General features: G+C 31.5%; 2 long non-coding RNA genes across 2 annotated transcripts; one reads left to right on the top strand and one right to left on the bottom strand.

Moving 5' to 3' along the window:
* Window positions 1-2,231: 2,231 nt before the first annotated feature.
* Window positions 2,232-3,340, bottom strand: LOC141594321 (uncharacterized). The gene is made up of 2 exons (XR_012522122.1): window positions 3,243-3,340; window positions 2,232-2,509 (listed from the first exon to the last, which is right to left on the bottom strand). It is a non-coding gene; the product is annotated as an uncharacterized LOC141594321 (long non-coding RNA).
* A 7,716-nt stretch (window positions 3,341-11,056) lies between these two features.
* Window positions 11,057-12,213, top strand: LOC141594320 (uncharacterized). The gene is made up of 2 exons (XR_012522121.1): window positions 11,057-11,266; window positions 11,993-12,213. It is a non-coding gene; the product is annotated as an uncharacterized LOC141594320 (long non-coding RNA).
* Window positions 12,214-27,240: the final 15,027 nt, after the last annotated feature.

The raw sequence follows: 27,240 nt of genomic DNA, 5'->3' as shown, positions 1-27,240 counted from the left end.
TTTTTCTCTCATTCATTGCAAAATTTCAAGAGATTCAAACTTCAAAATTTTTAGAAACCATTTAATTTCAACATCAAGAACAACAATTAAAAGATGAAGAAATTGAGTTTGACGCAATTCATCTTTTAGGTCAATATTGAAAATTTGAAACAAGTATATTTGGATCTCATCTCTCCATTTTGTCAATTTAAATTTATGATTTTGCGTTTGTTCTTCAATATTCATTATTAATTCGGTTATTAATTTCCTTATTTCATTTAATTAATATCCTGTTTTTAAATTAGGGTTTGATTTTGCAAAATCTGAATTCATCGCCATTCTATTACGATTTTTAGTTCAATTTTGTAAGATTTTTTAGTTTAACTGTTTATGGTAGAGTTTAAGATGGATTTAAGTCTAGAATTGATGTAAAACAATTCAGGAGGGTCATATGAGACGAACTCCTTACCCTATATTCTGTCTAGAAAATAGGCTAATCATTATCTTCACCCTCATTATCTTCTGATGATGGTGAGTATAAAGATGTTGATTATTACGACGGTTTCAGAATGTCGTTTGATAGAGGAAAGTATGACGACTATGTGTTGAACCTTGTTGAGAATGTTACACAGTGGAAGGATCTTAAAGCTAGGTCAAGGGTAATGTCGAAAGATGAACCGAAGAAGAACTGTAATTCAGTCTAAGATTTCAGCTTTCCTGTTAAAAAAGAGACATTGTAGGGTAAGAAGGAGATAACAGTCGATACGAGTCTTTCGACGTGGCTGGAGGGGTCAGAACAGGGAGGATCTCAGATAAGTAACAGTAGAAATAGTTTAGTTTCAGTTGGGAATTCTCAGCGAGACAGGAAGAAACCAATTACACCTAACAAGTTTGAGGATATGCCTATTTTGGGAGCTTTGACTGTGGAGGAAATCAGGCAGATGCCGGCTTCTTCAACGCCAAGAAAGTCACCTGGTCGCAGTCCGGATGACATGCCTATCACTGGTAGTGTTGGAAGCTACTGGAGTCGTACTGGCCAGACTACTGATTCAGGAGGGTCAAGTATAAAAAGCACCAAAAGCAGATATAGAGAGGTTAATATTACATCCTCACTTATTACCAACAATTTAGACGACCTAGCAAGCGAGTCATTCAGATCATTTAAATTGTGCTGTCATTGAGTCAATTTGGGTATGGGTCAGTTCGAACTCTAGTTGTTTTAAAGTCAGTAGAGACATTATGGTCATGAGTCATTCAGATCATTTCACAAGTGCTTTAAATGAGAATTTAATTTTGTGATACTATGAAACAATATCAGAATCATTAAAATAAAATACCACAAGTCCTTAGAAAAAATATCACAGTTTTGTTATTAATGTGTTAAACTTACTACTGACATTATGTTTTTGTTCTTTGTTTTCTTTTTTATTTTTGCAGATTTCTTCATTTGCGGATGTTGATTAAGAGCTTGTGTGCATGCTGAGAAAGTCTATATTACATCATCAACTTAGCAAAATCGTCTTTTTTTACTCATTTTATTCACATAGACAAATTCTTTTATGCTTTGATGTAATTCCAAATGGCAACAATTTTGTATTCTTTCTCCATTTTTGGTTAACAATAACATAAAACCTTGGAATCAATAATATAGTGTTACCAAGATTTGCCTTTTGCATTTTACAATATCACACGGTATTGTAAACAATATCATCACATCACGCTTAATTGTAGACAATACCCCTTGTGTGATATTGTTATACAATATCACATGTACTTATTATAAACAATATCACTCTGTATACAAAACAATATCACGGTTAAAAGTATTTTAAAAGGAGTCTCCAATTTTGTGCTACTGTGAAACAATATCACAACCAGGTAAATAAAATACCACAAGTCATTAGAAACAATATCACACTATATACAAAACAATATCATCACATCACGCTTAATTGTAGACAATACCCCTTGTGTGATATTGTTATAGAATATCACATGTACTTATAAACAATATCACTCTGTATACAAAACAATATCACGGTTAAAAGTATTGTAAAAGGAGTCTCCAATTTTAGGAACAATATCACATTGTATATAAAACAATATCACAATATATACAAAACAATATTGAAGTAAAATGGATTTTTAAATCCCTATCCACTTTTGTTATAAGAGTAACAATATCTCAACCATTAAAGTAAAATATCACATGATATTTGGAACAATATCACACCTTACCAAGAATTATATCAGAGCCAAAAGAAATTGTTTAGCCATAACTACCTTTGTAATCTCGAGATACAATATCAACTACACCATAAATAATTGAGTAACGAATGAAATAAGTTCTACCAGCATTACATCCATGTACTTCCAATTACAATTTTTTGTCCAACATATCTAGTTGTCGTTCTAATTACTTCTTCTACCTCTACTTCTATTCTTAAGAGTTGCAACGGTCTTGTATCGTAGTGGCCTTATTTTGATCTGATGTCCATGATCTTCAGCATCTTCTCCGCAATTAGGTCCTCTGTACATCATATTCATAATAAATAACCACGACAACATACGTGACATTAAAAGAAACTACATACTAACAACATTAATAACGCATTTTCATTTTCACATTTGTGGAGGAAAGATCTTGAACTTATCATAATATTTGAGTAATACTCCACAAAGTAAAGATCGGAATTTGATTCATTCAGATAACCACGAGTAAAAAGAGTAGTTAATCTCTTGACTTTGTACGGAGATACGGCTTTATCAAGCAACATTTTAATTAATTGAGTTTATTGAGCTTTCAAATTATATTACGAATAAATTCTACAACTATCCCCTACTTTGACACGAATCATGTGAAACTTGTCATTTATACTGAAGCATGCAGTAAAACAATATCACGTATTGTGTAAAACAATATCATACATTCTGCTGAACAATATCAGATATTCTGCAAAATAATATCACACAATTTGCTAAAAAATATAAACTTTTGCTAAACCTGAGAAATCATACGACAACTATCATCTTGTGGAAGAATATGAATATGACAACTTAATATTGAGGCAAACAAAATCGAAAAACATCAAATAAAGCTGAAAATAAGAATTAAAATACGCATAAAATTTAAATTAGGTACGAAAATTATAAGATGACTACTAATTGGTAATAGATGTAGGAAAAAAAAAATAACATGTGATTGAAAGTTGAAATTACTAAATAAAGAGAACATAAAACTGAAATTAAGAAGAATAACGTACCTGACATCGGATAATGATTGAAATAGAATAATAAGTGATGAGAAAAAGAGATATGATCTGAGATTGAGCTGAAAACCTAGAAATAAAGAAGCAAACGTAGCAAATTTAGCGAAATAAAGGCGAAAATAAGAATAAAGCAACAGAAAATTAAAAATTGAAACAGAAAACTTGAAGAAACGCGGTAAGATCTGTACAAATCCCAAATATATGTAGGGTAAAACGAAAAAACATTTGAATTAAAGCGAAAAATTACAAATTAAAGAGAACATAAGCTGAAAATTAACAACAATAACATACCTGACAACGCAAATTACGATTGAAGATGAGATCGAGCTGATAATTGATCAAAAAACTAAAAATCACGAAGAGAAGAACAAGGTTTTAATGGAAGAACAAGTGAGAGAATGAAGAAAGACGGTATAGAGAGAGAGAGATAAAAAAAATTAGATGAGAATGATTTTTTTGCCTCAGAAAAGAGTTTATATAGCTGAAAGATGAAATGACATCTTTACCCTTAATGAGCCGCGCTGAATATAGGACGTTAGATGACTTAGATCTAATGGATGGTATTAATCCTAAATCCTCAAATATATGAGCCATACTCATATGATCCCATTCCTATATATATACTCATTATGTTAGTGGTTCTCACCGGATCTCGACCCTATATATATATATATATATATATATATATATATATATATATATATATATATATATATATATATATATATATATATATATATATATATATATATATATATATATATATATATATATATATATATATATATATATATATATACAATAACTCCATTGCTCTTTATTTGACGTTTTAGATGTATGCAACAATTAAGAAATGATTGAAAGTACATTTTGAGAATAGAAAAATATTAAAAGCAATTACCACATTTCTTGTTGCTGTACTTCTACCCCAATAAAATAAGAGATGTTGAATTTTTATCGGTCAAGAGAAATAAATAGGTGAGAGAAACAAGGCCTAGAGTGCAAGAACTTTTATGGGATTTGTGTAATGTATATATATATATATATATATATATATATATATTTTATATATATATATATATATATATATATATATATATATAGAGAGAGAGAGAGAGAGAGAGAGAGAGAGAGAGAGAGAGAGAGAGAGAGAGGGGTTCTTATAAGGCCACTACATCTAATAAGTCCCTAAGTCCTTATAAGGGCCTTTGGATGGAAGGGATGGAGGGATGAGATTACATCTCATTCAAGGGTCACAAATGAACCTCCCTAATCTCCCTCCCTAATTATGTACAACTCCACCTAATTTTGTACAACTCTACCACCATTCTAATCTCCCAACTCACTTCCTCATTCACTCATCCTCTCTCATTTCTCACATTCACACTTTCTCTCTCATTTTCTTCCCATCCTCTCTAAAAAAAAAAACCAAGCTCATACAAAAAAAAACCCAAACTAAAACAAAACAAAAAAAATAACCAAAAAAACCACTCCACCTCCACCTCCACCTCCATCACCCTCACCAGCCGACACCACCACCCTCCCTCCCTTCTTCCCGGCCCACCACCACCCGACCTCCCTCCTTTCTTCCCAGCCCCCCCATCCGACCTCCCTTCTTCCCAGCCCCTTCTCCCTTCTCGCCAACAACCAGCAACAACAACACCACCACCGACATCAACAACCAGCAACAACAACACCCCCACCAACAATCCTCCTTACCGCCGACATCACCCGACGCCACCACTACCCCTGCACAACCCGACAACCCCACCCGACGCCACCACTACCCCTGCACAACCCGACGACGATAACACCCCCGCACAACCACCCACAACCCGATGACAACAACTCGTTTTTTTGTGCATTTCAGATCTGGCATTTTTTTGGTTTTTTTTTTTTTTTTTGGCAAACATTTTTGTTTAAATAAATGTCGACATCTCAATATTTGTGCATTTTTTTGGTTTAGATGACAACAACTCCTTGTTTGTTTGTTGTTTTTGGTTTTGTCGAGATCTCCGCCGTCCTTCCTTCCATTTTTTTTTTGGTTTTGTTCTTTGTTTTTTTGGTTTTGTTCTTTGTTTTTTTGTTTTTCTACTGCGTTTTTGTTTTTTTTTTTTGTTTTATTTTTGTTTTTGTTCTTTGTTTTTTGTTTTTGTTATTTGTTTTTTGTTTTTGTTTTTATTTTTTATTTTGTTATTTGATTTTTTGGACTAAAGTTATACATCTTGTATATTAAAGTTATACACTGCGTGCATTAGAGTTATACACACGATATTTAAATTTGGTTTTTTTTATTGTTATTTGGTTTATTTCAGATTTCGGGTTGGGTTGGGTTGTTGGTTTTTTGGTTTTGTTATTGTTATTTGGTTTTTTGTTTTTGTTATTATGAGTTTTTTTGGTTTTTGTTATTATTTAATTTTTTTCCAGATTTAATATTTGTTGATTAATTACGATTTTTCATATTTATTTGGTTTTTATAAAAGTTATATTATTTACGACTAAAGTTATACACTTAAAATATTAAAGTTATACACTGGGTGCATTAAAGTTATACACCTTGTCTATTAAAGTTATACACTGCGTGCATTAAAGTTATACAATTTTGGACTAAAGTTATACAATTTTGGATTGAAGTTGTACTCTTATGGAATAAAGTTATACAAATAAGGACTAAAGTTATATAAATAAGGACTAAAGTTATACAATTTTGGACTAAAGTTATACAAATTTGGACTACAATTATACAAAAAATGATTGAAGTTATACAAATAAGGACAAAAGTTATTCAAATAAGGACTAAAGTTATACAAAAATGGACTAAAGTTATACAAAAAAGGACTGAAGTTATACAAAAATAGACCAAAGTTATACAAAAAAAGACTAAAGTTATACAAAAATTGGACTAAAGTCATACAACAATGGACTAAAGTTATACAAAAATAAACCAAAGTTATACAAAAATGAACCAAAGTTATACAAAAAATTGGACTAAAGTTATACAAAAATGAACCAAAGTTATACAAAAATGAACCAAAGTTATACAAAAATAGACCAGAGTTATACAAAAATGTACCAAAGTTATACAAAAATGGACTAAAGTTATACAAAAAATTGGACTAAAGTTATACAAAAATGAACCAAAGTTATACAAAAATGAACCAAAGTTATACAAAAATAGACCAGAGTTATACAAAAATGCACAAAAGTTATAACTTTAGTCCAATTTTTGTACAACTTTGGTTCATTTTTGTATAACTTTGGTTCATTTTTGTATAACTTTGGTTCATTTTTGTATAACTTTAGTCCAATTTTTTGTATAACTTTAGTCCAATTTTTGTATAACTTTAGTCTTTTTTTGTATAACTTTGGTCTATTTTTGTATAACTTTGGTTCATGTTTGTATAACTTTAGTCCATTTTTGTATAACTTTGGTTCATTCTTGTATAACTTTGGTCCATTTTTTTATAATTTTCGTCCTTATTTGTATAACTTTAGCCCATATTTGAATAACTTTAATCCATATTTGTATAACTGTTGTCCATTTCTGTATAACTTTGGTTAATTTTTGTATAACTTTGGTTCATTTTTATATAACTTTGGTTCATTTTTGTATAACTTTAGTCCTTATTTGTATAACTTTAGTCCTTATTTGTATAACTTTAGTCCATATTTGTATAACTTTAGTCCATTTTTGTATAACTTTGGTTCATTTTTTGTATAACTTTGGTTCATTTTTGTATAACTTTGATTCATTTTTGTATAACTTTAGTCCAATTTTTTGTATAACTTTAGTCTAATCTTTGTATAACTTTAGTCTTTTTTTGTATAACTTTGGTCTATTTTTGTATAACTTTGGTTCATTTTTGTATAACTTTAGTCCATTTTTGTCTTAGATGAAAAAAAAGTATCTCGCAAAAAAAAAACGAGATTTAAAACACGAAATCTTAAAAAAAACGTATAACAAGAATAGATTTAAGAAAATGAATAAAAAATGAGAACTAATAAAATAAAAGACAACTAAAATAAAATAAAAGACAAAAAAAATAATGAATGGAAAAAACAACTCAAAACATACAAATTAACAAAACGAAAAAAAAAAAAAACCGAGTTGAAAAAAAAAAAAAAAGGGTCAGCGGCGGTGGGGTGGCGGCGGCGGGGGTGGTGGGTGGTTATTTGGTTTCGGGTGGGGTGGTGGTGGGTGGTGGTGAATAAGGAATAGATGAATGAATGATTTATTTGAATTTTTTGATTTATTTGGATTTTTTGGGTTTTTTTATTTATTTGGATTTTGGGTTTTTTTTTATTTATTTGGGTTTTTTTTTAGAGTTTGAGAGAAGAGAGAAATGAAATGTGTAAGATGAAAGAGAAATGGATGAGTGGAAAACAAATATATAGTAAATTAGTGATTAATTAGAGTGGATTAGTGAAGGAGGAGAGAGATGATGAGATTAGCTTATAAACACACTTTTTTGGGGTTGATCTCATCCCTCCATCTCCCTCCATCCAATGGCTCATAATAGAACTTATGGACTTAATATATCTAAGGATCTTAGTTGATCTCTTCTCTCTCTCTCTCTCTCTCTCTCTCTCTCTCTCTCTCTATATATATATATATATATATATATATATATATATATATATATATATATATATATTTGTTAAGGTTAGTATATCTGACTTTTGGCCCCTTATTTTTCAAAAAGTAACGTTTCTTTCAGAAAAGGTCTCCTGAGTGACCGTCTTTCACTAAATTAGTGGGAGAAATAAAAAATAACTCTATTAAGATACCATCTCCCTAAAGTTTTTATGTTCCAATCTTATCTATATTAATACAAAAGACAATACTCAATCCTCAGCGCGCCACGTCATTAATGCAGCCTTTTTTTTTTTGGAAATTCATGTTATGGTGGGACCCGTTAGTGTGCAATGTATTTATTTCTTCAGATTTCCGTCTTTTCAAACATGCGATAAATTCCATCTTGCAACAAATTCTATGAAATAATATTATGAAAAATTCTATGAATTAATATTATGAAATAATGAAATAATTTTATACATTCCGTGTAAATAAATTTTTTTTTTTGGTGAAATGTGAGCGTTTTCATTAATAATAAAAACCAGTTACAGCAGTTTCCAGATTACATGAATTTGCACAAGCTAAGCTAAGTACAAAAATGACAACGAATATTAATCATACTTAGCCAACTACAATCACTAGGCATAGAGTTAGTACACAATTGCTTTACTAAACGTCCATGCACTTGATGTTGAATAATTGAAATCATTACACCAGGCCGTCTGATAGCATAGTCCAGCCTACCAGAATTTCATTCCATCCAAATAGCATACCAAGTAGCCATTTTGACTACTCTGCAAACTCTTCTTTGCAGCTTAGAATAGGAAGAAGAGCTCCCATTGAGCTTCAGCTGCAGCCAGTTCTCCATTCCTTAATTATCTCGTGAGGAATAAGCACAATCCCAAAACAGGTGGTCATGTGTTTCCTCCCCCAACTCACACAGAACACATTTATCAGTAGTACTTAATCCAAGCTTAAACAGTTTAGATCTAGTATTCAGAGACTGTCTATGAATAAGCCAACCAACAAAAGCATGTTTAGGAAGAATCCATGAGTCCCAGATATCATGATACCATTGAACAGGTGGGTGTGCTGCCTGTAACCAATGATATCCAGCCCTAATAGAATAGTCACTAGCAGAGGCAATCCAGGAATTACCCTGAAAACCACTAGCCAAACACTCCTTAACCCTACAGATATTCCTCCAGTTCCAATTAGAATCAGGAAGAGGATGATAAGTAGCCCAAGCAGCACCCTTCATATAAATGTGATCAACCCAAAGTACCCAAAGTCTATCAGCTTTTGTATATATCCAGTTAACTAACTTTCCCACACTAGCAATGTTCCACACCCCAGCATCTTTTATACCCAGTCCACCTTCTTTTTTACTACAACAGACATCATGCCAAGCAACCAAAGGTGCCCTGTTATATTCAGTCCCCCCACACCATAAATAATTCCTACAAATGCCTTCAATTCTCCCGTGTAAATAAAATTAATAACGTATAAGTAGAATGAATTACAAATGGGAGTAAATGAAATTGAATTACATAATTTTTAAAACAAAATTAAATAATAATAAAATTACAATGTTACGAGAAGGAATTACATTTATATTACGAGAAGGAATTACATTTATATACGGGATAGAACATAAAACGCAAATGAATTACATACATAATTTTTTAAAACTACATGGTACAATAATTTTTGTTTAAAAAATAAATCTTGACGGAGTATTTACTTGGAGTATAAAATATTCATGTATTTTGGTTAATATTATTGTACCATGCAGCAACAACATAACAACATAATTATTTAAAACTACATGGTACAAAAAATTTTGTTTAAAAAATCAATCATGACGGAATATTTACTTGGAATATAAAACTCGGCAACTTAACTATCAGCCGCGCACACCGAAAATGGTAGTTGACAATGATAGACAACCGAGTTAATTACGCTATTTCCTCATAAATCAGTGCATGTGAACACGTATTTGTAACAAGTTTAAACATTAATTATGTAAATCGTTGATTTAGACCAACTAGATAAGTACAATAGAAATGCAAAAACAAATATACATCCAAAAATATTAATATCGGCCCAAATACATACCCGTGCAATTTTGCACGGGTTTAAAACTAGTTAACCTATATATACTAACAATCTTACAAAGCTATTTTCCACAACATTAACTGGCATGCTTCTCCTTATTCCTTGAGTTACCGACTTACCACCTCACTATAATATTGTGAATAATTGTGTTGGATGGTTTCATTGAGTAAAAAGACAATGTAAGATCATTTTATTCAATAATTTGTCTTACTACTAAAGTGTAATACTTTTTGCAAGAATGGACCATCTCAGAGTGTAAAATCTGTCTTATTCTATAATGCTAAATCATAATACAAATTTTAGTAAAACAAATTATAAAATAAGACGGTCCATTTTTGTATGAAAACTATTCATCTAATGCTAATAAATGAATTGTTTTTTTTAGAATGAGACCGTCTCACAATGTAGAACGGTTTCATACAATAAATAGTACATCAGTCTATCGGTTAAATAATAATCAATTCAAACAGTAATCCGTATCCCAAAAAACATTAGTACTATAACACCCTGCTAGGATGAACAATCTGCTTAAAAATGATAAATCTCTGATAACAAATTCTATTGAAGCTTTCTTATTCAATCGCGACATAGAAATCTAGTTGATATCAACTTCAGTACTATGAATTCCACGGCGCGCGTGCCATACAACTTGTTGGTGATTTTGATCACAAGTACATTTAAGTGTATTCGGGTTTTCGTGTCAAAATCGGATTTGAGCTCGGAATCGATATAATGTGAGTAGGGGAATACGGAGTGTATGCTCATATAATCGTATATCGAGTTCATGTATGTAATGGATAAGGTAATGATAAGTAAGTTTATCATGTTCGGTAATTATATACATAGTATACTATATCTCCTATCGGGGTCTTATACTCGGAATCAAAGTATATCAAATACTTAGCGAAAATTGAGAAGAAAAAATTTGATAAATATCAAATTTGGTACGTCCCTGATCGGGGTTGCATATCCCAATTCTTATACCCTACACTCAAGTGTAGGCTACTTCACACCCCCTATTAAAAAAAAAAAAAAAAAAACCCCCAACATCCTCACTATTAAGCCACAAATTGTATCCTATAACCAGTTGTATATGAGAATTATACAACTGGCCCAATATCTATCCCAATATTTAAAAAAAAAACAAAAAAAAAAAAAACCAAAAACCCTAAAAATACACAATCGCTCAGACGCTCACCTCTCAATTCCACACTTCTCTTCAAAACTCCATTGCTCTCATTATGGAAAAACATCAATCAACAATACCAGCAAGACGAAAGAACGCATCAAACAACATCCCGAGTGCATCTAACAACATTCCGAGGTAATTTTGTCTATCGCTTTGTTTATTTGCATGTATTTTATATTTTTAGGTAAACCACCATAACCCTAATTTTCGTTCATTAATCACGAAATTACAATTGGTAATTCTTATGTTTGCTCTTACCATTAATGAGGTTTATGGAGTAATTTTGCCTTTCTTTTCTTTCATCGTCATTTATTTTAATCCAGTCGTTATATTTCCACATCGGTTTTGGTCGGTGGTGAAAAGGGGGTTGAGGTTTCTAATGACTTTTGGCTATGTTTCGACTTTTGCCTTGCTTCTGGGTTATGTTTGCTTGCGCGATTACGATATTCCTGTTCTTGCTTAATTAGCGGCTAAGTTCGTACCAAAGTGATAGATGCAGACGATACAGCGTAATGCTTAACTCATCTCCCATAGCTGAAGTGGGAAATAACAAAATTTAATGTTCATAAATAAGTACTATTATTGTGAAACTCACATTTGATATTTCACACATGCTCAGAACGTTTCCATGAGCAGCATTGCCATCAATTTGTTGCTCTGTATCCGTTTCGATAAAAGACCGTGAATATCTTCAAGAAAAAAAAACGAAGGTTTTTCTAGTATTATTGAAAATCAGGTTGCTACACACATGAATATAATCCATTTATTAGTAGTTATTTGAATCAATAAAATTATGTCAAGTGAATTGGGTTGTTTTAGGAGGAGCTACAATACTAAGTTTTTGGCTATTTCCTCTCTTAGGCCTTCGAAAAGACAAAAACATGATGATGAAGAAAGACACCGATGATGACGATGATTTGGGAAATTTTCCTAAACTGGATACAAGGATGTCTCCAGCGAAGGTGGTGAAGCTCATTAGCAACTTATCTGCAATTCAAATAGAAAGTTTAAAGGCCACGCCTTTCAGACATTTTGTAAATTGTAAAGCTTCCAAGTGATTTATTATATGAAACTTTTTTACAGATTGCAAACTATGTAGGTTGTTTTTAAAGACAATAACTATTTCATGTTCGAGGTACAAGCTTGGAATAACATGACAATATTTTTTGAGCATATTCTAAGATTTCAAGTTTTGTATGATACAATTTGAGCTATCTTTTCGAGCTCTGTAACAAAGGTTTGAGCTTCGTAAGTAACTATTAGAGCTACTTAAGAAGGATGTCGAGTTGTTTAATTTTATACGCCAAATTGTATAAACCATGACTACGATCCGAGCTCCGCAAGAAATAACTTGAGCTTCGTAAGAAAGGTAACGAGCTTCGTAAGTAAGGTAACGAGCTCCGTAATTTTATACGCTAACAATTGCAATAAACCATGGCTATGCACAATTTTTTGCAAAAAAAAGTTTCGAGCTCCATATGTAACGATTAGAGCTACGCAAGAAAGGTTTCGAGCTCTGAAATTTTATACACTAAATTAAAATAAACATGACTACATACAAATTTTTATATCAAAGGTTTCGAGCTACGTATGTAACTATTAAAGCTACTAAAGAAAGAAAACGAGTTGTTTAATTTTATACGCCAAATTGTATAAAGCATGACTATGTTTCGAGCTCCGCTAGAAATAACTTGAGCTGCGTAGTAAAGGTTTCGAGCTCGGTAAGTTTTTACGCTAAATTGCAATAAACCATGACTATGACACATCTTTAAAATTTCATTATAACTTCAACCATGAACTAATAGAATTTTGTCCATATGAAACAAATACACGGAATTAAATGACTACAACTACTACTAAATAAGTTTCAACAAAGCTAAATTACAAGTTTAAAAACCAATAAATGATAATTCTACGAAGACATCAGAATATCGCGAAGACCGACGTGGCTATTAGCATGATTATTAGTGAAAGGCACAACTCCAACTCTATTTCTCTCTTTCTCTGCATTATTCGCTGCCTTTTTAAGTGCACGAGTATTAGCAGCTTTGAATTTCCCACGAGCTCGGCTAGTTTGAATATCTATCAAACTCCGCTTCCTAGTAAACCTATCCCCCTTCTTTGTCTTCCGCTTTGCATTTTGTATTACATCAACATCGTCCCCTTCAACATCCGAGCATTAGATGCCCCCAACTACAGCCTCAATCTCGGACTTTGCTTTCTCAAAACAATCATTAACAATACCTCTTGTGGTGTCATTTTCACAACTAGCAATAATAAGCTTATGAAACTGGCGCTGCATATCCAATCTCCTCACGGGCCCTGCAACCTTCCCTTTTGACACTTCAATTACATCATCTTTAGGCTTTCCATCGTTCGTCCAACGCTTGAGAACATAAACATTGGGTATCTCATCGACACAGTTACAATGATATATCCTTAGAATGTGACGACATAAAAACCCACTCTCTTCAAAATTGAGCTGTCACTAACTTATTGAGCTGTCATTAAAATTTTCCGAGCAAAATTGAATTTCACTGTTAAACAAAGAAATGGAGCAAAAATCATAAACTTCACGAGCTATTCAACAGACTTATCGAGTCACATATATTCAAAGTCAGAAAACAGCAACCCTTGTAACATAGACGAAAAGCATATCTTATAGTCATGTATATTAAAAAAAAAAAAAAAAAAAAAGGAGCACAACTAGTAACTTATCGAGTTATCATGTATATTTTCCGAGCAACAATAAAATCGTCATGTATATCAAAAAAACAGGAGCACAACTAGTAACTTATTGAGCTTTCGTCTAAATTTACCGAGCAAACGTAAAATGAACTTGTATATCAAACAATCAGAGCACACCTACTAACTTATTGAGCTGTCATTAAAATTTTCCGAGCAAAATTGAATTTCACTGTTAAACAAAGAAATGGAGCAAAACTCATAAACTTCACGAGCTATTCAACAGACTTATCGAGCCACATATATTCAAAGTCAGAAAACAGCAACCCTTGTAACATAGACGAAAACCATATCTTATATTACAAAACATTGCCAAAGTTTTGTAAAAAAAAAAACATTGCCAAAGTTGATCACTTTAAAGACGAAAATTATATGCTCCAGTACGAATACAGTGAAGTAGTCATGTAATACATAAAATTAACGATAATTACCTTGACAAGTAGATTTTTCATCTGGTTGTCTTTCCAAACTCATTGATACTGGATTAAATACAACAATTTCCATTGACGTCCCAATTCCCTTAGAAACTTGATAGGTCCATTTTATATACATTCTAACCTCCTATTTTACCTCTATTTTACATGTCATTTGCACTAATGTTAGTGTTTGTGAGCTAATTCCGTGTTCTAGTTGTGCTTGCTTGTTTTCCATTGTGTTTTGTAGAAAATTAAGCTTTTAGTTGCTTTTTCCCGTCAAAGTAGCAAGTACAAGAGTTCACGAGGCTAATGAGAGCAAGTCTTGATCATGCAAAGGAGTTTCGGGAAGCATAGGGGCATTTTGGGAAGAAATTGGAAAACCCGAACAAGAGGAAACCAATCTTAGTTGGTGGATATGTAAAGAAATGAAATCCAAATGAAAGCCCATGATAAGAGTTTGCATTGGATGCCAAAGGATGCTTAAGATACCTTAGACGGACGCATTAAGACATAAGCATCGGATTCCGCATCAACATTAAGTGCAAAGTTAAGACGGAATTAAGAGAAATTTGAGAAATACCACGACCCCGATCGGGGTTGGGTGGCCCCGATCGGGGTTAGCCCCCTGTAGCTTATTTCCGTTACTCCCTTCACTCCTATAAATAGAAGCTTTGGTCGACATTTCTTGGACACCTCTTACACATCTTGACACATATTTTTCCATCTAAATTCTCTCTAAATCTTAGTAGTTAGTTTAGTTTAGGTTAGCTTAGTTTAGTTTAGTTTGTTTACATTTCATTTAGCAATTACATTACAATTACATTTCAAGTTTAATTCCAAGTTACATTTCAAGTTTGTTCTAGTTTCATTATTTTTCTATTTCCATTCCCATTTCCATTCAAGGTAATTCTTATTCTATTTTCATTATGTTATTTATCATTTCATGTAGTATTAGTTTAGTTTATACTTCCAACATGTTTGAGTAGTTATATTTGTCTAAGGAGTAAGGGAAACCATGCATGATTAAGTAATATGTAAATGTGAAAATAAGGATAAGTTAATATTGTATAATTGTTTCTATCACATGTTTGCACCATAATGTTTAATCTATGTTTAAAGGCCTTATTCATTGATTAAGTTTGTTCATTCGTTCTAAAAGTCGAGAGGCATGGAACCGAATTAGACTAAGCATGTGTAGTAGGACGACCTAGTCATGGACGAGAGTTTCTCTAGGACCCGGTCTATGGTTGACACTAATATCGTAAGGTGGGTGTCTTTAAGCCTAAACATTTATCATAAAATCAACTTCCTAACTTAACATGAGCATTTACATAATTAGCATGTGTGACCCGACCTCCCTAGACATTCTCTTTATTATTGTTTTATCATCACATCAAACCAAACTAATCAATCAACCGTTAATCTACCAAGGTAAAATTCAATCCATAACAACTAAATAATAACTCCCGTCTCCTTTGGGTTCGACTCCTAAGTACTACATTCATTTGTTGTCTAGGGTATAAATATTATCTTTGCATAGGTGTGCGATAGCCTATCAAATTTTGGCGCCGTTGCCGGGGAGACGGTTTTGTTTGCTAATTAGTTGTTGAATTTTATCTTTTTATTTTGTCTCGAGGAACACTTGTTCCTTGAGATTCATCTCACCGTTTTCTTGTAGTTTTAGTGCCTATTCTTGTAGGTGATAAAGCTATTGGCCTTTCATAATGAGTTACGAATTCATCCCACAACTCCAAGATGAGCCTTTTCCTGACTATCTTGACCGATTCTACTACTTTTGCGATAGTCTCATCTCCTTTGGACATGTCCTTGATGGGGATTACTTGGGTCATTTCGTGCTTGGCGGCATGGATTCCGAGACCCGTGGATTGGCTCTAAAATTGAGTAATGGGAATCTCTACAACATGATTGGGCCGGAACTTTGGAATTTCTTAAATTTCATGGCTTCCGAATGTCGGGAATTAGCACGCCAATTCCATTATTGGCGCATTGAAGAAGAGGTTAAAGTGTTACAGGCTCGTTTGGGAAGAAATTCTCAAGAGAAGCCGAGACGACGTGAGCCTATATTCTCTCATTTTGCTTTTCTACCTCCCCATTGTGAGTCTTTTGCTACTAACGATTTTGACCTATTGGATGATGATGATGATGGTCCGATTTTATCTTTTAAAATCCCTTCTAATGTCATTCAAATAGAAAATGTTGAGACTCATGTTGATGACATTAACCCCATAGTAGATGAGTCACCTTCTATAAATGAATTTGTCGAGATTCTTTGTAATTCTAATGAGGTTTCTCCCGAGTCTTTTGACCCCATTGACAATTTATTTGTAGAAGATATTGTTGATCCATTTGAGGAAGATAGAGGTCTAAGCACTTTCGACTTAGAAATTAAGTGGGATAAACCTCCCATTTTTGATGATCCACTCCTCTTTCATTCTACTTACCACCCATTTGAGACCCTTTATGATTATAATTTGTGCTCTAACGATTTATTTTGTGATCTTAAGAATTTTACTCCATTTCTTGCTGACGAGTGGAGTGATATGGTGGTATTATTTGAAGTCTCTTATGCGCCAATTGATAAGATATCCTATTTCTTACCTTTGATCATTCATGCTAATATCTTATCAATTGCGTATATATGCTTCCATGTTGCTCATGCGCAGGTATATGATAGACTTCTAAGGGCTTTGACGAGCTTTTTAAGAAACAAAAGTCCTTTCTTCCCAAGCCCCTTCTCAAGCTAGCTTGGGGGAGGCTTCTAAAATTTAGTATGCATTTATTTTCTTTATTTTCCGCATGTGTCATTTCCATTTCCTCTTGTTGGCTTTACTTGTCTTTCTTTGTGGTTTTTTGCGGTTAACCCCATTTTCACATTGAGGACAATGTGATGTTCTAGCTTGGGGGAGGGAGTTAGTGTGTCTAGTTGTTTTATTGCTTTCAAATAAATTTAAAAAATCAACAATTTTCGAAATTTGTGTTGGTTTGCATTTAGTTAGTGTAGATTTAGTGAGAATTTTTGAAAAATTTGTGTTGTTTTTGCTCTAATTCTTTGCTTGTCCTACTTATGCCCTCTTGTTTGTCCCATTTTTGGCTTGATAGCTCTTGATTCGCTACTTTTGACGGGATATAGCATGCATGGGGATGTCTTGACATAGTAGGTGGAAGATGGAAATTAAACCAAATAGGCTTGATCTTGACTTTCGGCAAGCTACAAAATTAGTAAGATAGAACTTCCTTAAAGGCCATTTCATCTTTATTTGGTCTCACTTAGGTGAGTGGTAGGTCTCCTTATGGTGTGTGTTACATCAAAACGCACAAGTATGGTCTTCTTTTCATCTCTTTTAAGAATTACTTTCATTTTGCTATGCATTTTTGAAGCCAAATTCACATTGATAAATTTGCCCATTTTCTAGCCCTCTTCACATGTTCTTATTCCTTAGCTATATTAAAAATAGCCTACCCTTGTTAAAGCTAGTAGCTATGTCTTTTGGTGATGGGATGCTCAAAATTGGGATGTTCTTTAAAATTTATGTCATTGTGAATTTATTTGCCGGATGTCATTGTTTTCCGGTTGTGCTATGAAAGAAAGGATGAGGAAAAAAAGAAAAAGAAAAAGAAAGAAAAAATGAAAAAAAAAAGGATGAGAAAAAAAAAGAAAAAAAAGAAAAGAAAAAATTTGTTTGATGAAGTTGATGTTAATAATAAGTGGTAGAAGAAGAAGAAGTTCAGATTTCTCATATGGTTAATTATATATTTTGGAGAAATTCTTAAGGTTTGTAATGTAAGAAGTCATTTGTCTTCTAACTGGGTTATTTTGGGTTGGAATGAGCATTTTCACATGGTTTTGTTGCTAGCTTAACATTAGCTCCACATATCCATAATCATTTGTCCCCCTTATCTCCCGTATCACAATAAAGCCTTCTTCTAACCCTTTGGCTTCATTATTTGCTTGCATTTGATTGTTTTGCTTATGATTTGATTGTTTACCATATTAGATTGCGGGCACATACTCATGAGACGAGGATAGTTGAGTGATTATTCACAAAATGTCCTTTACACAAATTTGAGTTATAAGTGGATCGTGAGAGTCCGAAAGTCAAAAGATCATGCAAGAGCCGAAAATTTTACTTGAAGTCTTCTACTCTACGCCGCCATGTAAATCTCATCCATGATTTTGCTTATCCTTATGCCCATGTTGTTTCGGGATTTGAATCAATTGCTTGTTAGCTGCTTGGGATTTGCAATGTTGGGATGATCTTGCTTGAGGACAAGCAAGGGTTTAGCTTGGGGGAGTTTGATAGGTCCATTTTATATACATTCTAACCCCCTATTTTACCTCTATTTTACATGTCATTTGCACTAATGTTAGTGTTTGTGAGCTAATTCCGTGTTCTAGTTGTGCTTGCTTGTTTTCCATTGTGTTTTGTAGAAAATTAAGCTTTTAGTTGCTTTTTCCCGTCAAAGTAGCAAGTACAAGAGTTCACGAGGCTAATGAGAGCAAGTCTTGATCATGCAAAGGAGTTTCGGGAAGCATAGGGGCATTTTGGGAAGAAATTGGAAAACCCGAACAAGAGGAAACCAATCTTAGTTGGTGGATATGTAAAGAAATGAAATCCAAATGAAAGCCCATGATAAGAGTTTGCATTGGATGCCAAAGGATGCTTAAGATACCTTAGACGGACGCATTAAGACATAAGCATCGGATTCCGCATCAACATTAAGTGCAAAGTTAAGACGGAATTAAGAGAAATTTGAGAAATACCACGACCCCGATCGGGGTTGGGTGGCCCCGATCGGGGTTAGCCCCCTGTAGCTTATTTCCGTTACTCCCTTCACTCCTATAAATAGAAGCTTTGGTCGACATTTCTTGGACACCTCTTACACATCTTGACACATATTTTTCCATCTAAATTCTCTCTAAATCTTAGTAGTTAGTTTAGTTTAGGTTAGCTTAGTTTAGTTTAGTTTGTTTACATTTCATTTAGCAATTACATTACAATTACATTTCAAGTTTAATTCCAAGTTACATTTCAAGTTTGTTCTAGTTTCATTATTTTTCTATTTCCATTCCCATTTCCATTCAAGGTAATTCTTATTCTATTTTCATTATGTTATTTATCATTTCATGTAGTATTAGTTTAGTTTATACTTCCAACATGTTTGAGTAGTTATATTTGTCTAAGGAGTAAGGGAAACCATGCATGATTAAGTAATATGTAAATGTGAAAATAAGGATAAGTTAATATTGTATAATTGTTTCTATCACATGTTTGCACCATAATGTTTAATCTATGTTTAAAGGCCTTATTCATTGATTAAGTTTGTTCATTCGTTCTAAAAGTCGAGAGGCATGGAACCGAATTAGACTAAGCATGTGTAGTAGGACGACCTAGTCATGGACGAGAGTTTCTCTAGGACCCGGTCTATGGTTGACACTAATATCGTAAGGTGGGTGTCTTTAAGCCTAAACATTTATCATAAAATCAACTTCCTAACTTAACATGAGCATTTACATAATTAGCATGTGTGACCCGACCTCCCTAGACATTCTCTTTATTATTGTTTTATCATCACATCAAACCAAACTAATCAATCAACCGTTAATCTACCAAGGTAAAATTCAATCCATAACAACTAAATAATAACTCCCGTCTCCTTTGGGTTCGACCCCTAAGTACTACATTCATTTGTTGTCTAGGGTATAAATATTATCTTTGCATAGGTGTGCGATAGCCTATCAAAACTCCATCGCCCATTGCTGATGATAAATTTGTAACATTCGCCGTAGAAGCTTCATCATCCATAGATTGTAATTCTTATATAGAATTTTGATTTTAATTACAGATTGTGGTTTACTGAAGATGCAAAAATAAAATTGAATTGAGTAACTGCATAATTGTTAATCAGTTAGAGAAATTAGGAGAAAAAGAGAGATAGGGGAGAAAATTCTTGACTACGTTGAATAATCAGTTACTGAATATTGGAATTAGGGAAAAAAATTAGGGAAACAAAAAATAGGGAGAAATTGACTAAACTACCCTTGGTTGTATAATAACACTATACCACTGGATGTATAATCTACTAACTGCTATTAAGCAGTTACCATCTACAATAAATAATCATTCTTTTTCCTATTTCAAATCTACAGCTTCTATATTCACCAAATAAATTATGCACAAATTTAATTTTCCATCCATCCTATTAGTTTTGTAATCTCGTTTTCTGTTTTGATCGATTATTTTATCAGGTAAGTGCTGAAATTACTTTAAAACCCTAAAAATCGCATATACTATTAATTGAATTGAATTTTTCCGTTTTCTCTTTCATTATTCATGGTTAAATTTATGATTTCGGGCGTGATGTTTATCATATGATACTATCATAGTCACTTTCAATTTAGTGAATATGATAATTTAGTTTGATGAATATATGTTATCCAGTGTGATATTCATCATATGTAACTATTATATTCACTTTCAGTTTAGTGAATATGATAGTGTAACATAATGAATATGTATAAGGTTCTATGATATTCATCATATGACACTATTATATTCATTTTGAGCTTAGTGAATATGATAGGGTAATTTGATGAATATATGTAACTTAGTGTGATATTCACTCTACGATATATTCACTTTAACTTAAATGAATATGATGATTTATTTTGATGATTATGATTCATAAACTTGATAAATTTGAGTACAAATAGATTAAAATTATGAATTTTATGAATTTGATAAGATTTTAATAAACTTGTAAATTGAGTAATTTGAAGAAAAAAAGAACAAACGTAGCAACGTACTGTATGAAGATGTAGTGGGTAGTTAATAATTTTATTTTTATTTTTTCCCTCAATAACTACCATGAGAGTATCCTACTCATTACTCCTGGGAGTATGATATAATTTGCCTTGCATATCCCCCCCAATAGGGGTTTTGTGGTTCTTTGTATTTGGCGCGTGTTTCTGCATGTAATGACAGTTTCATTTGTTTGTGATTGGCTGAAAAATAACAAACAAAGTAAACGTCCTTATCCTCTTATATGCATGCGTGTATGTATGTGTGTAATTCATACACATATATATTTCACAGAATGTGAGAATAAAAAGTCTGGTTGACTTTGCATTATTAATTTTTTGTGAGTTTTCGTATTTTGACAAAACAAAGTAAACCAAACTCTCTTAATGTGAGAATAAAAAATCTTATCCTATAGAGATTTCGTGATACCCAAAGGCTATAGGGTCGAAATACTCTAAGAAAAGTGTGTTCAACACGATTCGATTGGGTGTAATAAACCGTCTTATATTATTTTCATTTCTGTTTTAGTGCATTTGTTTGTATTATTTACATACTTGTAATCTTTATAATACAAAAACTACAACACAACTGTGAATGATCTTTTAATAAATAATATTAACAATTCTTCGTAGATTTGTTTACTATATTCCGTGTTTCCTTGATTCTAGTTTATTTGTATTACCATAATATCTGATCAACTGTACCAAAGTTGGCTGGTGTGAGTGGTAAGGGCTCTCATCTCTTAAACAAGTGGTCAGGGGTTCGATTCCTGACTCTTGCGAATGAAAAAGCCAAACTTGGGAGGGGTCAACCCATTAAATTGCCTTCAGTACCCCGAAGGAGATTGCCCCAGCTGTCGGTAGGGGATACTCCTGGTCAATACCAAAAAAAAAAAAAATATATCTGATCAACTGTAAAAACAAAGAGAATGAGTAAGGCTTAAATGCCTAGATTATTATTGAACTAATTTGAAAGCTCGTACTTCGTATGAGTTAATGACCTTGATTATTTTAAAACTAAGTTATAGAACATTATCGAATAAGTGTTTCGAAGTTCAAATCCGGGTGTCACATAATTCTAAAAAACTGAAATATTCTAATCCCTTATGGTCTCTTGATACGTACTTGATTCTGAGCATTACGTAGCCTCTAAAGCTTTGTTATCTCGAATTCTAGCAAAATTTATTAAGTACTAATCATCATAAGTGTAAGGGAATCGGGGTGCTTTGATAGCCCTTATGATTATATAAAGACATGTGTAAAATCAATGAATAGTTTACATTTGCTGTATTTTGTGAGGGGGAATAAAACAAATGTAGACTATTGACTGAGACGGAAGGAGTATATATTTTGTTTAAACCATATACCTACCATTCAAATATGGACACTTTACTTACACATGTCATGCTTTTAAATTAGTCATTTTTTTTTTGTTCAATTAATAAGACTGTCTTACATAATATTAATAATTAATCTTCTAATTACTGATACACAGAGTTTATTTTTATGTTCTTTCTTTCAGAAAGCACATCTAATGTATACTCCTGTGATCATCTTATTGCTATCATTCCACCGTAAATGTGTAAAAGATAAACCCATCTGTGTTTTTGGCCACTATAAGTAAACATACAATTTAGTGACAACAAAATTATAGTTTGTTAAATTTTAATTTTAACCGTTAATAATTGAAACTCTTAAGAGCTCTCTTTCACAATAGTTAAGTGACTCAAAAGATTTTGGGTTGATTTCCAAGTTTCAAGGATGACTTATATTTATAATCATAATATCACCCTACCTTATGCTAATCTTTCAATGTGGGACAATTCTACTATTTACACGTAGTATATTCACACCACCTCTATTATTTGTTGAATGTGGGACAAATAACATACTAAGAAATACACCATCTTTTTTACACTTAGCTCGACATCCAATCCGAATCCCGAAATACGGACGATTGCTACTCATTATATCTAATAGTAGTTATATTTAATAATATGAGCAAATACTATATGTTAATCTTCGTACGTTCAACATCCAATCCGATTAATAATGAGCAAATATTAACAAACTAATCTTATCTAGAGTCTAAAATTTTTCGCACGTATATAGGTAACATTTGTGCAATTTTATCTTATTGCTAACAAACTAATTTCATCTAAAGTCCAAAGTTTTTCTTACGTATAAAATGAACATTTTTTTCTTATAAATATTAAGTAGTTTTTAAGGGTTGGACTCTATAGATGAAAAAAATGTTAAAACTTGAAAAATGAACATTAAAATATAACATTATGTAATGTTACTTTTAAAGTCTCTTATATAATAAGTATATTACTAATGTAGTTATTTAAAAATTCAGCTTAAAAATTAAAAAAATGAATAACTTATTGCTAAACTACTAAATTTGAGTAGAAAAGGAGATGATATAACTATATATAATTATATAATTGTGAAACCACCAAAATCAAAATTATAATACAAATAAATTTCACTATTGTAGAGGTAATAATACAAATTCTTAAAAGAGCTATCTAAGATAACACTTAACCGACTCAAAAGATTTTGGGTTGATATTTAAGCTCTAAGGATGAATAATATTTATAATCATAGGATCATCCCACATTATGTTAATCTTTCGATGTGGGACAATTCTACTATTTATAATAATAGGAGCAGCACACTTTATGTTAATTTTTCGATATGGGACAATTCTAATATTTATAATAGGATGACCCCACATTTTCTACTATTTATACGTAGTATGTTCACCACATCTACATTATTTAAATGTGTGACATATAACATACTAAGAAGTACATCATCTTTTTCGCGCCTAGTTCGACATCCAACTCAATTTAATAACGATTTGTTTTTGGAGTCAGGCCTCCTACCCCCCCTTAATTGATGTATGAACTCCGTAATTCTTTTAATTGAAGTACCTATTTAAACAAAAAAAGATTGAAGACGGATAATTTCGTCTCAAATAAAAATTTGTGATAATAAAATACAAATAAATTTGGTATTAACACTACATTAGCCGTTATGGCCAATGGGTGTTTTAGGAAAATGTTAATGTAGCATTTTATTATGAGTGTGGTTACATTTGCTAGAGCTAAGATGATAGCTGAACCATGAGCTCTTTGCTATACTTGGATTTCTTCAACTGTTGTCCGCTTAATTGTTTGACTAATAATATTCAGTGAGTTGGTCCCATTGTAATGAATAATACCCAACTCATTTTTATATTCTCATTCTCGTTAAATTGAATAATTAAAACATTATAAACCATTTTAATATAGGAAATATTATTATAGTAATTAAAACATTCTCTACATTATTTTTTATATCATATTGTGAAGATAATGATACAAACTCTTAAGAAATCTCTAAGATAATACTTGAGAGATTCAAAATATTTTGGGTTAATTAATAAATTCCAAGGATGTCTTCTATTTATAATCATAATTATACTATTTTCATAATTTTATTAACGATACTTTTTTCTTTAAATGAAATGTAAAAAGTTTTTATATAAAAATTAGAAAAATCACTTGAATATAATTTAGGAAATATATATTATAATAATTAAAATATTTTTTGTTTTATTTTTTATATCAAAAAATATTATTTATGATGCTTTCCTAAATTGATTTTTGATGATGTGGACAACTTAGAATCGCTCGAAAAAAAGCCTCTCTCTCTCTCTCTCTCTCTCTCTCTCTCTCTCTCTATATATATATATATATATATATATATATATATATATATATATATATATATAGAGAGAGAGAGAGAGAGAGAGAGGCAAGATCCGGTGAGTTTGCCATTTTTCGTGAGTTACCCCTACATATATATACAAGTGACCTAACAAAACCAATAACTCACAAATCACAATCATACGTCACAAAATAAACTAAACTCCTCTCTCTCTCTCTCTCTCTCTCTCTCTCTCCTTTACTACCAAAATTGTTCCTACGCTATTATGATCAAAAAATCGCACAAAAATTCTTCAAAATCGATTAACAAATTCATCGATTCATCACGTTTTTTTTGTAAATTCCAGAGGTTTATACAAAATTCATTAACATTTTCGATTAATTCAATTGAAACTCTCAGTTTTTTCTTAATACTCAAATTTCGGAAAACCCTAATCCTTCAAATCAAAACGAAGGTATGAATATTTCTTACGATTTCATATTTAATACTTGAATAACTGCAGTATTTGAATTAAATAACAAATTCTTATGATTTATGTGTTTTTTTCGTGATTAATAACATTAGTATTTCGATTAATTGTATATTTTTTTGGGTGATTTGCAGGTGGAATGACGTTGAACACGAACAATTGATGCTTAATGGAATAATTGAAGTCGTGTAATAGAATAACTGATGTTGTATGATAGAATAATTACGTTACTGTAATAAAATATCTTGTTTATTGAGAATAAGGTTTTTGGTATGTATAGTTATTTTAATGTAGAAACTCGGTTATTGTAATGAAGAAACGTAGTTATTTTATAGTTAACTCAGTTATTTACTGAGAATAATGTTCTTTGGTATTGATGCTACTATTGTTAGAATAATTATCGTTCAATGGAAAAATTGATGCATTTACTTGGTCATTTTTTGTTAGTTTTCATCTTGTTTAATTGAATAACCCAGTTTTTGTAATGTAGAAACTCATTTATTGTCATGTAAAAGTTTGATATTTGTAGTTATTGTAATGTAGAAACTCGGTTATTGTAATGAATAAATTGTGTTATTGTATTGAGATGAAACTCAAATATGTTCAAATTTCATGTTCACTCGTTAGTTGTCGTAACATTATATCTCGATTATTGTATTACTTTAACTCCGTTATTGTATTATCAAAACTCATGTATTGTAGTTTGTAGTTGATTCATGAGTGTTATGGTAAGTTATAGTCTCTTTTTTGGTGATTTGCAGGTGGAATCAAGATAGATGTGGATAATTGACATTCAATGGAAAATTGATGTCTATACTTGGTCATTTTAATGAAGAAATGTAGTTATTTTATAGTTAACTTTGTTGTTTACTGAGAATAATCTTTTCTGGTATTTATAGTTATTGTAATGTAGAAAACTGAGTTTATTGTAATGTGTAAACTCTGTTATTTGTATTTATTGTAATGTAGAAACTCAATTATTGTAATGTAGAAACTCTAGTATTTGTAGTTATTCCATTGTAGAAACTCATTTATTGTAATGTAGAAACTCAATTATTATAATGTAAAACTTTGGTATTTGTAGTTATTGTAATGTAGAAAGTCAGTTATTGTAATGAATAAATCGCGTTATTGTATTGAGATAAAATTCAAATATACTCAAATTTCTATCTTGTGTTTGTTTATCTTGTTTAATTGCATAACTAGGCATTTCATTCAATCAATAATTGAGATTGGTTAATGAAATAGCAAAATCTGAAAAATGAAATAATATATATATATATATATATATATATATATATATATATATATATATATATATATATATATATATATATATATATATATAACAAGGTTAAAAAAACCACTTACTTTCATTATATAACTATTTTGTTTCCAACACATTACATTTAAACATCTTTAACAAATTATATCTAAGCATCATCTTAATTACATCTATGCATTTCAAATAATACATCGAACAATAGTAGCATCACAAATATTACATATATTTATCTACAATACAACGTCTAAAATATTTCTTCCAATGAGAACCGTGTCTTGTTGTTGTTTCCACGTTTCTTCCACTAGTATTTATTCCCAACGAGAACCATGCCTTGCCGATTGATGAGGGTTGAACCAGCAGACAACAAAAGCTCACTGAAAGAAATAAAAAAAAAGGGGGTAAGTTATAAATAACTTTGCAACCGATATACAATAACCACCTATAAGTATTGAAATAACTGTAAAACAACTATAAAATAACTGGATATTTTAGAAAAGTAAAGTATATTATTATAACCGACTATAAGCATATTATATGAGACCACAATAACAATACAATAATTAAGGTATAATATTATTATAACCAACTTAAATAGATTATATAAGAATACGCCATCTTACAACAACTCCAAATTGAAATAACTAAGTTAAAACAATA

The sequence above is a fragment of the Silene latifolia genome, chromosome 8 (genome assembly GCF_048544455.1).
Source record: "Silene latifolia isolate original U9 population chromosome 8, ASM4854445v1, whole genome shotgun sequence".
NCBI lineage: Eukaryota > Viridiplantae > Streptophyta > Magnoliopsida > Caryophyllales > Caryophyllaceae > Silene > Silene latifolia.
The sequence above is the reverse complement of the archived record's forward strand: the minus strand, read 5'-3'. Positions and strand labels throughout refer to the sequence as shown.